The 12,975-nt window shown below is 41.1% G+C and overlaps 1 protein-coding gene across 6 annotated transcripts in view; it reads right to left on the bottom strand.

Annotated features, from left to right (window-relative positions):
- The window catches only part of UBE3A (ubiquitin protein ligase E3A), a 120,933-nt gene that overhangs the window by 72,160 nt on the left and 35,798 nt on the right, over positions 1–12,975 (bottom strand). The gene's annotated exons all lie outside the window — the stretch shown is intronic.

The following is a 12,975-nucleotide window of genomic DNA, read 5'->3' as shown; positions in this document are numbered from 1 at the left end:
CTCTGTCTCTAGAAAAAAAAAAAAAAAAAAAAACCCAAGAGTAAGTAAGAATAACCAAAAAATTTTTGTTTCCAATACAAGAACATCCCTTTCTCCCAGGATTTTGCTCTACCAGATCTTAAAAGCATAGTCCTACTCCTTCAAAAAACTAATAGTATATGCTAAAACTAAACATATGCCTACCTATCATTTAAAAATTCAATCTTACAGAGATGAGTGCATATGTTCAGAAGAAGACATTCACTGTAATGTTAAAAGCAATATTTTCAATAACCCCAAACCAAAAATGACTAAAATGTTCACCATAAACAGTGGGATATTCCTAAAACAGAGTAACACACAGTAACTATCACAGGCAATCAACTATTAGAAGCAACCATGCCACTGAATCTCACAAATACATTAAATGAAAAAAAGCCAGACAGGGTAGAACCTGTGGCTCAAGGGAGTAGGGCACTGGCCCCATATGCCGGAGGTGGTGGGTTCAAACCCAGCCCCGGCCAAAAACTGCAAAAAGAAAAAAAAAAGCCAGACATAACTAAATGTAACTGATTCTAGTTACATAATACAAGGAAAAAAAGAAAAAAAACAGGCAATGGGCAGCGCCTGTGGCTCAAAGGAGTAGGGTGCTGGCCCCACTTACCAGAGGTGGTGGGTTCAAACCCAGCCCTGGCCAAAAACTGCAAAATAATCTTTGTTATTATAAGTCAGAGGGTGATTGGAGCGATCACCTCTATGGTTATCTTACAAGGGTACAAGTGAATCGTTTTAAAAGTAGAATATAAATGTCTTAATACAATAAGAAAATGACATGAAGGCTATGTTAACCAGTTTGATGAAAATATTTCAATCTATGAAAACACCACACTAAACCCCATGATTGCATTAATGTACACAGCTATGATTTAATAAAAAAAAAAAAGAAGTCAGGACAGTGGTTACACTTGGAAGGGGTAGTGACAACAAAGAGTTCCAGAAGAGCTGCTGTTCATGCTTCTTAATGTGAATGCTGGCTAGACATGTATGCTCAGTGTGTCAAAGTTCAATAAGCTGCACCCTCTTGTATATGCATATATTTAGTTTCAGTGTATACTATGCACTCTTATACATATAGTATTTTAAATGAAGGGTTTAAAAAAGAAACACTATGGTATGAACATTAGACAACAGGTAAATAGAACAAAAAATAAGTCCAGAGAAAGATCTAAAAGTGTATGATACTTGCTTCTTCTAAAAGTAATAATAACAACCACAAATTTTCAGATCCTGGATAAAAGGCAACTCTGAACTATAATCCATAAAGGGAAAAAATCAACTGAGTGAGCCATCCACTACTTGGATTTCTACCCAGAGGCACTTTCCAACCTTCAACCCATGGAGGGGAAACTCCATCAGAAGACAGCAGTCTCAATGAGGTCTAAAGTAGGAGATCAGAATTGAGGAGGCTAAAAAGAGTGAAATGTATAAGACAAAGTGTCAGAAAAGAGGGGTACAATTTCTGGCTCCAAAAATGTACTAACTGTGCTTGAGTAAGGAAGACTCCATAAAGCTGGGAAAGGAACTGTGAGCTCATAATATTCCCAATCTCTGGCTCGGCGCCTGTGGCTCAAGTGACTAAGGCGCCAGCCACATACACCCAAGGTGGCAAGTTCGAATCCAGCCCAGGCCCACCAAACAACAATGACAGCTGCAAACAAAAAATAGCCGGGGCGTTGTGGCAGGTGCCTGTGGTCCCAGCTACTCAGGAGACTGAAGCAGGAGACTCGCTTGAGCCCAGGAGTTGGAGGTTGCTGTGAGCTGTGGTGCCACAGCACTCTGCCCAGGGGGACAGCTTGAGGCTTCTCAAAAAAAAAAGAAAAAAAAAAAATCCCCAATCTCCTTATAAAGGACTAAGACTCCTGAGTTCCTTCCAACCTGAGTGAAGAGAATACTATGACACTGTGAACATTCAACAAACACTCAAGAAGGATCATGCCTTAATAGCAGTAGCTATTACCCTTAAGCAAAGCCTCCTCTAGACATACCCTAATAAACACTTGAAGTGATCAAACTGACCAGCATGTTATTAAGCAGGCTGCCAAAACAAAGTTCAACACTAAAGGAAAACAAAATTCAGTCACTCAACAACAAAATATTATAATGCCTGGCATCCAGTAAGAAATTACTAAATATACAAATAGGAAAATACAATCCATAACCAAGAGAAAAATCAATCAACAAATTCAGAAGTAAAATTCTGAATTTCTTTTTTGAGATGGGAGACTCACTACGTTGCCCATGGTAGAGTGCCATGCCATCACAGCTCACAGCAACCTCAAACTCTTGAGATGAAGCCATTCTCTTGTCTCAGCCTCCCAAGTAACTGGGAGTACAAGCACCCACCACAATGCCTGGCTATTTTTTGTTGCAGTTGTCATTGTTGTTTAGCTGGCCAGGGCCAGGTTCAAACACGCCAGCCTGGGTGCATGTGGCCTATGCTGTTAAACACTGACCACTGGTGCTATGGGCACTAAGCCTGACATTCTGAATTGATAAGACTTTCAAGTAACTATTACAAAATGCTCAATGATTTAAAAAACACATGAATAAAAATGAAACTTTTAGAAATACAAAACAAAATCTCTGAAATTATTTGACAAGGGAAAGGAAAATAACAGTAAAATAGAAAACAATATAAACTGACGCAGAGAAAGACAAAAACACTAAAAAATATTGACTAGGATACTAATGCCCTGTGGACAATTTCAAATGGCCTAACACATGTATGTGTAACTGAGTCCCAGAAAAAAAAGGAAATGGTATATGACAAGTAGACATGGTTAAAAAATATATAAAGAAGACATAATAGTTGTTCTGATTAAAAAAGTAAAAAATAAATAAGGGAGCCTCAAAAGGCTGAGAATTTTCCAAATTTGATTAAAACCATCCAACTGGAAAAAAACTCAACATCCAGCTGCATAATCACCAAGAATGAACACTGATAAAGAAAAAAAAAAATCTTTTTTTTTTTTTGGATAGAGCCTCAAGCTATCCCCCTGGGTAGAGTGCCATGGCATCACAACTCACAGCAACCTCCAACTCCTGGGCTCAAATGAGTCTCCTGCCTCAGCCTCCCAAGTAGCTGGGACTACAGGCGCCCGCCACAACGCCTGGCCATTTTTTGGTTGCAGCCATCATTGTTGTTTGGCGGGCCGGGCTGGGAATTTGAACCCGCCACCTTAGGTGTACGTGGCTGGCGCCTTAGCCACTTGAGCCACAGGCGCCTAGCCGAAGATAAAAATCTTAAAATAATCAAGAGAAAAACATTCAACAAAATTCAGCACCTTTTACGATAAATGGAGAAGTGAACAAATATTCTCTCTGCAGTTCTGAGTCAATAGCTCACCCTTCCTCCTCTTTGGATGCCTGATGGACAGCCCCCTGCAGAGGCCAGAGCATTTGGCAAATTCCCTGAAAGGCTTCTGCATGAGTGTGGGCCACAGTGAAAGGAGCCATGAATCACTGGTCTGAGCATTGCAAGTGGGCTACTGAGCTGACTAGAGCAGGCAGCCAACTCAAAGGAGCCAGTGAGCACTGAACTGACTGGCACAGGGGGCCACTGAGCAGAGTGAGGGCTGCTGAAGGGAGCCAGGCCACTAAGAGGTACAGGTGGGCCACTGTTCTGAGCAGCGCACTGGTGAGAGTGTTGGGTAGCACTGCAGTTATACCTTTGGCATGAGGAAGTATTGTCCCTCCTGGCTCATATTTCCTTTCCTCAGTCCTCTGGAAGATCTCTGTCTCGTGTCTGCACCTGGCCACCTCCGGAGATCTTCTGAACTGGTTTAAGCAGGGGTTGTTCCCACTGCCAGTGTGAGTATAATGGGACCTCCTGGCCAAAACTGTCCACAGATTCTTGTTCTCTGATGGCTGAAGCACAGGTCCACTACTTATTGGCCTTTGTGTGCACAGGGATTGTTGGAGCAGTGAGGGGCAAAACCAAGGGGTCTGTTGGCAGCTTTTCTTCCTCTAGCTATCATGAGTGAGGGGAAGAGCCACAGCTATTCCCATCTTTGGTAGCCTAGGTTCCAGCTAAATACTGTGACTTACTGAAAAGGGGTAGAGGACAGGTGGGCACTAGGACAGAACTAAGTTGCACTATCTTACCAAGCCAGTCCACAGAGACTCTCACTGCAGCCCTGAAAGGGAGCTACATGAGACGGTAGAGGAAGGACCACAAGCACAAGCTCTGGCTCATATAGGTCTGTACATTGTTTTCTTAGGGTCCCCAATTGGATTATCTCTTGAAAAATACTCAGGAACATCCTTTTCTTTCTTTTTTGAGACAGTCTCACTATATCAACCTTGGTAGAGTACCGTGGTGTCACAGCTCACAGCAACTTCAAACCCTTGGGCTTACGTGATTCTCTTGCCTCAGCCTGCCAAGTATTTGGGACTACAGGAACCTACCACAATGCCCAGCTATTTTTTTGTTGTTGTTGCTGCAGCAGTTGTCACTGTTGTTTAGCAGGCCCGGGCTGGGTTCAAACACACCAGCCCCAGTGTATGTGGCTGGTGTCACAGCTACTGAGCTATAGGTGCCAAGCCAACATCCTTTTATTTCATCTAAATAAGTATAATATGTTAAAAAAAAAAAAAAAAACTCATGGGAGGAGCCAGTAGAAGAATTCTAGCAACATGAAAAACCAGAACAGATCTACTCCCCCAAGAAATTACAAGAGAGATACAGCAGAAAATACCATCTACAGAGAAATTGCTGAAATGTCAGAAATAGAATTCAGAATATGGATGGCAAACAAGATGACTGCAATGGAGAAGATGGAAATAGAAATTTTAAAAAATAGTCCAAAAGCTGTCTCAAGAATTAGTTAATTTAAAGACAAAGTTACCAAGGATATGGACATAAAGAGGAAGGATACAGCAAAGCTTAAAGAACTGAAAGAGGCATACCAGGAGCTTTGAAACACAGTAGAGACCCTCACTAACACAGTAGAACATGGAGAAGAAAAAATTTCAGAAATTGATGGCAAGACTTTTGAACTATCCCAATCAGTCAAAGAGGCAGAAGAAACCAGAATAAAAACAGAACATTCCCTAAAAGAGTTATGGGCTTATTCCAAAAGATCAAACATCCAAATTAAAGGGATTCCTGAAGGAGAACAGGACAACCCTTAAGGTACAGATGCTCTACTCTAAGACATTATGGTGGAGAATTTCCCAAACATTGTGAGAGATATAGAAATTCAGATAGTAGTTTCAGAACTCCAGCACAACTAAATCCAAAGCATCTCTTAGACATACTGTAATTAACTTTGACAGAGTCAATATGAAGAAGAAAATCCTGTAAGCAGCCAACCATAAGAGAAGCATTACCTACAATGGGAGAAATATTAGGATGACCATAGATCTTTCAGGTGAAACTTTTCAAGCCAGAAGAGGCTGGTCATTGGCCTTTAACATTCTTAATAAACAAAACAATTTTTAACCCAGGATCCTGTATCCTGATAAACCAAGTTTTATTTGTGATGGAGAAATCTAATATTTTACTGACTTGTGAATGTTCAGGAAATTTGCCGTAACTAGACCTGCTCCACAGAAAGTACTTAGAACTATTCTTCAAAACAATCAACATGATGGTGATGTCCTAAGTAAACACACTCAGAAATTCAAGAACAAAGTGTAGTTTCCACAATGGCACAAGAGATAAAAATAAGCCCTAGACCTTTGAAAAATGAAATGACCAAAACTCCACCATACCTATCATTCCCACAATAAATATAAATGGCTTGAATTCCCCTCTAAAGAGACACAGGCTGGCTAACTAGATACAAAAGCCCAAGCCCGATATCTACTGCCTCCAAGAAACTCACCTAATCTCTAAGGAAAAACAAAATTCAGGGTGAAGGGATGGAAAACATACTCTACACAAATGGAAATGAGAAAAAAGCAGGGGCTACAATCTTATTTGCAGATACAACTAGATTTAAACCAACAAAAATAAGGAAAGACAAAGATGTACATTACATGGTGGTCAAGGGAAGCATACAACATGAAGAGATTATGATAATTAACATTTATGCAACCAACCTAATGCTCAACATACTAAACAAACCCTAAAGGATATGAACAATATGGTATCTTCCTGCACCATAATAGCTAGAGATTTCAACACTCCTTTAACAGTACTGGATAGATCCTCCAAGCAGAAACTAAACAAAGAAATAATGAACTTAAACACAACCTTAGAACAAATGGAATTAACATACATCTACATAACATGTCACCCTAACAAAATTGAATACATATTCTTCTTATCAGCCCATGGATCACCCTCCAAGATTGATCGTATCTCAGGACACAAGTGTAATCTCAATAAATTCAAAAGAATACAAATTATTCCTTGCATCTTCTCAAACTATCATTGACTAAAAGTTGAACTAAACATTAACAGAAATCTTCATACCCAAATAAAGTCATGGAAACTTAATAACCTCATGCTGAATGACAGGTGGGTCAAAGATGAGACTAAGAAAGAAATCATTAGATTTCTTGAAAAAAACAAAATAAAGCCACAAGCTATCAAAACCGGTGGGATACTGTAAAGGTAGTCCTAAGAGCAAACTTACAGCATTAGATGCCTTCATCAAGGGAAAACAGAGACTAAGTCAAGACCTAATGGGCCATCTCAAGCAGCTTGAAAAGGAAGAACAATCCAATCCCAAACCCAGCAAAAATTACCAAAATCAGAGCCGAATTAAAAGAAATTGAAAACAAAAGAATCAACTGGAAGATCAGTGAAACAAAAAATTGATTCTTTGAAAGAAAAAAAAAACTGACAAACTCTTGACTAAACAGAAACAGAAAAGTAAGATCTCTAATAACCTCACTGAGAATAAAAAAGGGGAAATAACAACAGATACCACAGAAATAGAAGAGATCCTCAACAATTACTACAAAAAACTCTATACCCAGAAATATGAACAGGTAGCAGAAATGGATCAATACCTGGAATCAGGCCACCTTCCTAAACTCAATCAGAAAGAATTAGAAATTTTGAATAGACCTATATCAAGCATTGAAATTGCATCAACAATACAAAACAATCCAAAAAAGAAAAGCCCTGGACCAGATGGTTTCACACCAGAATTCTAATAAATCTTCAAAGAGGAACTAGTTAGTACCTATATTGCATAATCTATTCTAAAACATAGAGAAGGAATCCTCCCCAACACATTCTATGAAGCAAATATCACCTTGATCCCCAAATGAGGACAGGACCAAACCAAAAAAAGAAAACTGTAGGTCAATATCAATAATGAATACAGATGCAAAAATATTCAATAAGATCCTAACAAACAGAATACAGAGATATATCAACAGTTATATATTATGATCAAATAGAATCTATCCCAGGATACAATGTTGGTTCAACATATGTAAATCCATAAATATACTTCACCACACAAATAAAATCAAAAACAAAGATCAAATGATCCCCTTGATTGATGCAGAAAACACTTCTGACAATATCCAGCATCCGTTTTTAGTAAGAACACTTAAGAAAACAGCCTATGCAGGGGCAATTCCTAAACTGATTGAGGCTATCTACAACAAACTCACAGCCAGTATCAAATAACACGCAGTAAAACTGAAAGCATTTCCACTCAGAAGTGAAATAGACAAGGATGCCCACTACTGCCACCGCTATTCAACATAATGCTGGAAGTCCCAGCCATTGCAATCAGGCAGAGAAGGAAATCCAGGATATTCAAATGAGGACAGAGGAAGTGCAACTCTCCTTCTTTGCTGATGACATGATCTTATACCTGGAAAATGCCAGGGACTTAACTACAAAGCTCTGAGAAGTGATTGAGGAGGGCTGGGCGTGAGGCTTATGTCTTTAATCTTAGCACTCTGGGAAGCTGACATGGGTTGATTGCCTGAGCTCAAGAGTTCAAAACCAGTCTGAGCAAGAGGGAGTCCAATCTCTAAAAACAGTGGGGCATTGTAGTGGGTGCCTGTAGTCCCAGCTACTTGGGAGGCTGAAGCAAGAGGATCACTTGAGCCCAAGAGTTTGAGCTTGCTCTGAGCTATAACACCTTGGCACTCAAACTCAAGTCTTTTTTTTTTTTGTTTGAGACAGTCTCAAGCTGTCCCCCTGGGTAGAGTGCCATGGCTTCACTGCTCACAGCAACCTCCAACTCCTGGGCTCAAGCGAGTCCCCTGTCTCAGCCTCCCAAATAGCTGGGACCACAGGTGCCCGCCACAACGCCTGGCCATTTTTTGGTTGCAGCCATCATTGTTGTTTGGCGGGCCTGGGCTGGGGATTCAAACCCGCCACCTCAGGTGTATGTGGCTGGTGCCTTAGCCGCTTGAGCCACAGGCGCCAAGCCCAAACTCAAGTCTTTAAAAAAAAAAAAAAAAAAGAAGTGATCAAGGAATATAGTAGCATCTTGGGACATAAAATCAATGCCCACAAATCAGTAGCCTTCATATATGCCAGTAACTGTCAAGCTGAGAATTAAAAAATAATAATAATAACTTTTAGAGTAACTCCAAAGAAGATGAAATACCTAACAAAGGACAGGAAAGTTATATATAAAGAGAACTATGAAACACTAAGAAAAGAAATAGCAGGGTGGTGCCTGTCACTCAGTGAGTGGGGTGTCAGCCCCATATATCAAGGCTGGTGAGTTCAAAGCCAGTCCTGGCCAAACTGCAACAATAAAAAAAAAAAAAAAAAAAAAAGGCACGTGAGCACGCTCAGTCCCCTGCACTGCCTGTGATGCCCTGCACTGCCTCAGGACTCTACAGAGGGTTCCCAGAACCAAGGGAGTTTTCCCCTTGACCTTGGATTTCTCCGTAATTGTAAGAAATAAATTATTTTTCTTATTTAAAAAAAGAAAGAAAAAAATAGCAAAAGACGTTTAAAAAATAGAAGAACATACCATGCTCATGGCTAGGAAGAATGACTATCACTAAAATATCTGGGGGGGGGGGAGCAAGATGGCCCACAGGCGCCAGCCTCTGACAGAAGCTCCCATCCAGACGGAAGGATAATGTCAGGAAAATACCCAGTAATATTGAAGACTGGGAGCCCAGCCAAGAGAGAAGAGTGATATCTGCAGGAAACCTGGGCTGAGGCAAGTTGAGACTCCAAGAAAGTAATCTTCAGGTACATAATACACCCCAAAGGTAAAGTCTCCACCCTTTACCCCAAGAAAGTTGTGTTTTTCTCTTTGTTTTCTCTCCATCTGCTCCTGTAAGTTTTCTATAGGCGGAGGGTAAAATGAGGACCTATTATCTCACCCCACGTGTGAGAGCTACAAGAAGGGGGGTCTACTCCCCTAGAGGGACCCTGCTGAGATCCCAAACACTCTCTCACCAGGCAGAAAAACTGAACATTTGTCACTGCCATTTTGAACTTCCAGTCCACCCTTCCCCCCATGCCTAAAGAGACAGTGGGGGGCAGCCTAAGAGCACCGTTCCCCCACCCCTGCAAGACCAAGGGCCCAGTCCTGGCCCTGCAGCCATAGACCTGTTGGAGTCACACACATTCCCCAGGCACCGGTGATCCCTACTCCCACAGTCCGAGGCCATTTAAGTCAGGCGGGCAGCCACAGAGTTCCCGGCCAGGCAGGACCAGAACTGCTTGCTAGACCCATGCACACCCAACGGGCAGCCACCAAGTTTCCTGCCTGCAGCACCCTGGTCAGGCGGGCCCAGAACTGCTTGTTAGACCTGCGTGCATCCCACGGGCAGCCAATAAGTTTCCCACTCCCGGCACCCAGGTCGGGCAGGCCCAGAACTGCTTGCTAGACCCATGCACACCCAGCAAGCAGGTGGCCACCGAGTTGCCCGCTCCTGGCACCCAGGCCAGGTGGGTCCAGAACTGCTTGCCAGATTGGAGCGTACCCTGCGGGCAGCCACCGAGTTCCCCACTCCTGGCACCTGGGCCAGTCAGGCCCAGAACCTTTTGCAAGTCCTGCGTGGGCCCGCGGGCCACAGCGGAGTTACCCGCCCCCAGCACCTGCACCCAGCAGGCCCAGAACAGCCTGCTAGAACCACGCTCCCAGCATCCCCAGACGGTGGCAGAGAATTACGAGAGGATGGACAGTTGAGAGGGGACCACACTAGAACAGCAGTACCCTGAGGTGAAGAGCAGCAGCTGCACCATCGGAAACAATCTCACACCCCTGAGGCTGTTCAGGACAGACAGACTCTGCCTCTCTGGGCAACCAGAAGAAGCCGGCACATTCTCCCATGACTGAACGGTTGTGATACAGACTCCAAATGGTGTAAATTCAGTATGGGGTGGAATAAGTGGAAAAACTCTGCTAATCTGAACAACCAGATTAGATCAACTCCCCCAAGGAAGGATGGGGCAGATGCAATTGAAGATCCCATCCATAAACAGATGGCTGAGATATCAGAAATTGAGTTCAGAATTTGGACAGCAAATAAGATTAAAAGAATGGAAGAAAGGAGGGAAATAGAATTTCACAAAATTATTAAGGGCAGTGCCTGTGGCTCAAAGGAGTAAGGCACTAGCCACACATGCCAGAGGTGGCAGGTTCAAACCCAGCCCCAGCTAAAAAAAAAAAAAAAAAGAAATTTTTTAAAAGATGTCTCAAGAATTCAACAATTTCAAAGATAAAATGACCAAACATTTTGAAACACTGAGGCAAGAGGCTGCAGCCCTCAAAGATCTGAAAAATATGGTAGAATCCCTCAGTAACAGAATGGAGCAGGAAGAAGGAAGAATCTCTAACACTGAAGACAAAGCTTCTGAACGTGACCAAGTGCGCAAGGATGAAGAGTAATGGAGAGCAAAAACGGATCACTCTCTCAGAGAGCTCTGGGATAATTCAAAGAAAACAAATATTCGTCTTACAGGAATCCCTGAAGGCAACAAAGTGGCTTCACAAAGCACAGAGGCTCTACTTCATGAAATTATGAAAGAGAACTTTCCAGACGTGCCAAGAGATTCTGAAATTCAGATAGCAGACAGTTTCAGAACCCCAGCATGACTCAACTCAAGCAAGACATCCCCCAGGATGTCATAATTAACTTCACTAAAGTTAATATGAAAGACAAAATTTTGAAAGTGGCTAAACATAAGAAAACCATAACCTACAAGGTGAAGAATATTAGAATGACTGTAGATCTCCCTGCTGAAACCTTTTAGGCTAGAAGACGGTGGTCACTGACTTTTAACCACCTAAAACAAAATAACTTTCAACCCTAGATCCTGTATCCAGCTAAACTGAGTTTCATTTATGATAGAGAAATTAAATACTTTAATGACATTCACACGCTGAAGAAATTTGCTATAACTAAACCAGTCCTCCAGGATATTCTCAGACCTATCCTCCATAACGACTAGCGCAATCCTCCACCACATAAGTAAACTCACACAGAAAATTTTGATCAAATTCCAACTTCCACAGTGGAGAAAAAATTAAAGATGTCCACTGGACTTTTGAAAAACTCGATACTCAAAATTATACCAGGTTTATCAATATTCTCAATCAATGTGAATGGCTTAAACTGCCCTCTAAAGAGGCACAGGCTGGCTGACTGGATACAAAAACTCAGGCCATATATCTGCTGTATACAAGAATCCCATCTTACCCTAAAAAACAAATACAGACCCAGGGTGAAGGGATGGTCATCTATATTCCAGGCAAATGGAAAGCAGAAAAAAGCAGGTGTTGTAATTTTATTCGCAGATACAACAGGCTTTAAACCAACAAAAGTAAGCAAAGATAAAGAAGGACACTTCATATTTGTTAAAGGTAATACTCAATACGATGAGATTTCAATCATCAATGCACCAACCAGAATGCACCTCAATTTATAAGAGATACCCTAATAGACATGAACAACTTGATTTCTTTTCCCAGTTCCATCATAGTTGGCAATTTTAATACTCCTTTGGCAGTGTTAGATAGATCCTCCAATAAGAAGCTTAGCAAAGATATTTTAGATTTAAACTTAACCATTCAGCATTTGGATTTAGCGGACATCTACAGAACATTTCATCCTAACAAAACTGAATACACATTTTTCGCATCAGCCCACGAAACATTTTCCAAAATCAACCACATTTTAGGTCACAAGTCTAACTTTGGCAAATTCAAAAGAATAGAAATTATTCCTTGCATCTTCTCAGACCATCATGGAATAAAAGTTGAACTCAGTAACAACAGGAATCTGCAGACTCATACAAAAACATGGAAGCTAAATAACTTTATGCTGAGTAACAGATGGGTCAGAGACGAGATCAAGAAGGAAATTACCAAATTTTTAGAACAAAATGACAGTGAAGACAATAGTTGTCCGTACCTCTGGGATACTGCAAAGGCAGTCCTAAGAGGGAAATTTATAGCTCTGCAAGCCTTCCTCAATAGAATGGAAAGAGAGGAAGTTAACAACTTAATGGGACATCTTAAGCAACTAGAAAAGGAAGAACAGTCCAATCCCAAACCCAGCAGAAGAAAAGAAATAACCAAAATTAGAGCAGAATTAAATGAAATAGAAAACAAAAGGATTATAGAACAGGTCAATAAATCAAAAAGTTGGTTTTTTTGAAAAGGTTAATAAAATAGATAAAATTTTGGCCAACCTAACCAAGAAAAAGAGTAAAATCTCTAATCTCATCAATCAGAAATGGTAAAGATGAAATAACAACAGAATCCCTAGAATTAAAAAAATCCTCAATGAATATTACAAGAAACTTTATTCCCAGAAATATGAAAATCTGAAAGAAATAGACCAATACTTGGAAGCATGCCACCTCCCAAAACTTAGCCAGAATGAAGTGGAAAGGATGAACAGGCCTTTATCAAGTTCTGAAATAGCATCAGCTATACAAAATCTCCCCAAAAAGAAAAGCCCAGGACCAGATGGCGTCACGTCAGAATTCTACCAAACCTTTAAAGAGGAACTAGTACCTATACTACTTAACCTTTTCCA

This window comes from Otolemur garnettii, unplaced genomic scaffold, assembly GCF_000181295.1.
Source record: "Otolemur garnettii isolate 467f Iridium unplaced genomic scaffold, OtoGar3 scaffold00170, whole genome shotgun sequence".
NCBI lineage: Eukaryota > Metazoa > Chordata > Mammalia > Primates > Galagidae > Otolemur > Otolemur garnettii.
Note: the sequence above shows the minus strand (reverse complement) of the source record. Positions and strands in the feature narration are given on the sequence as shown.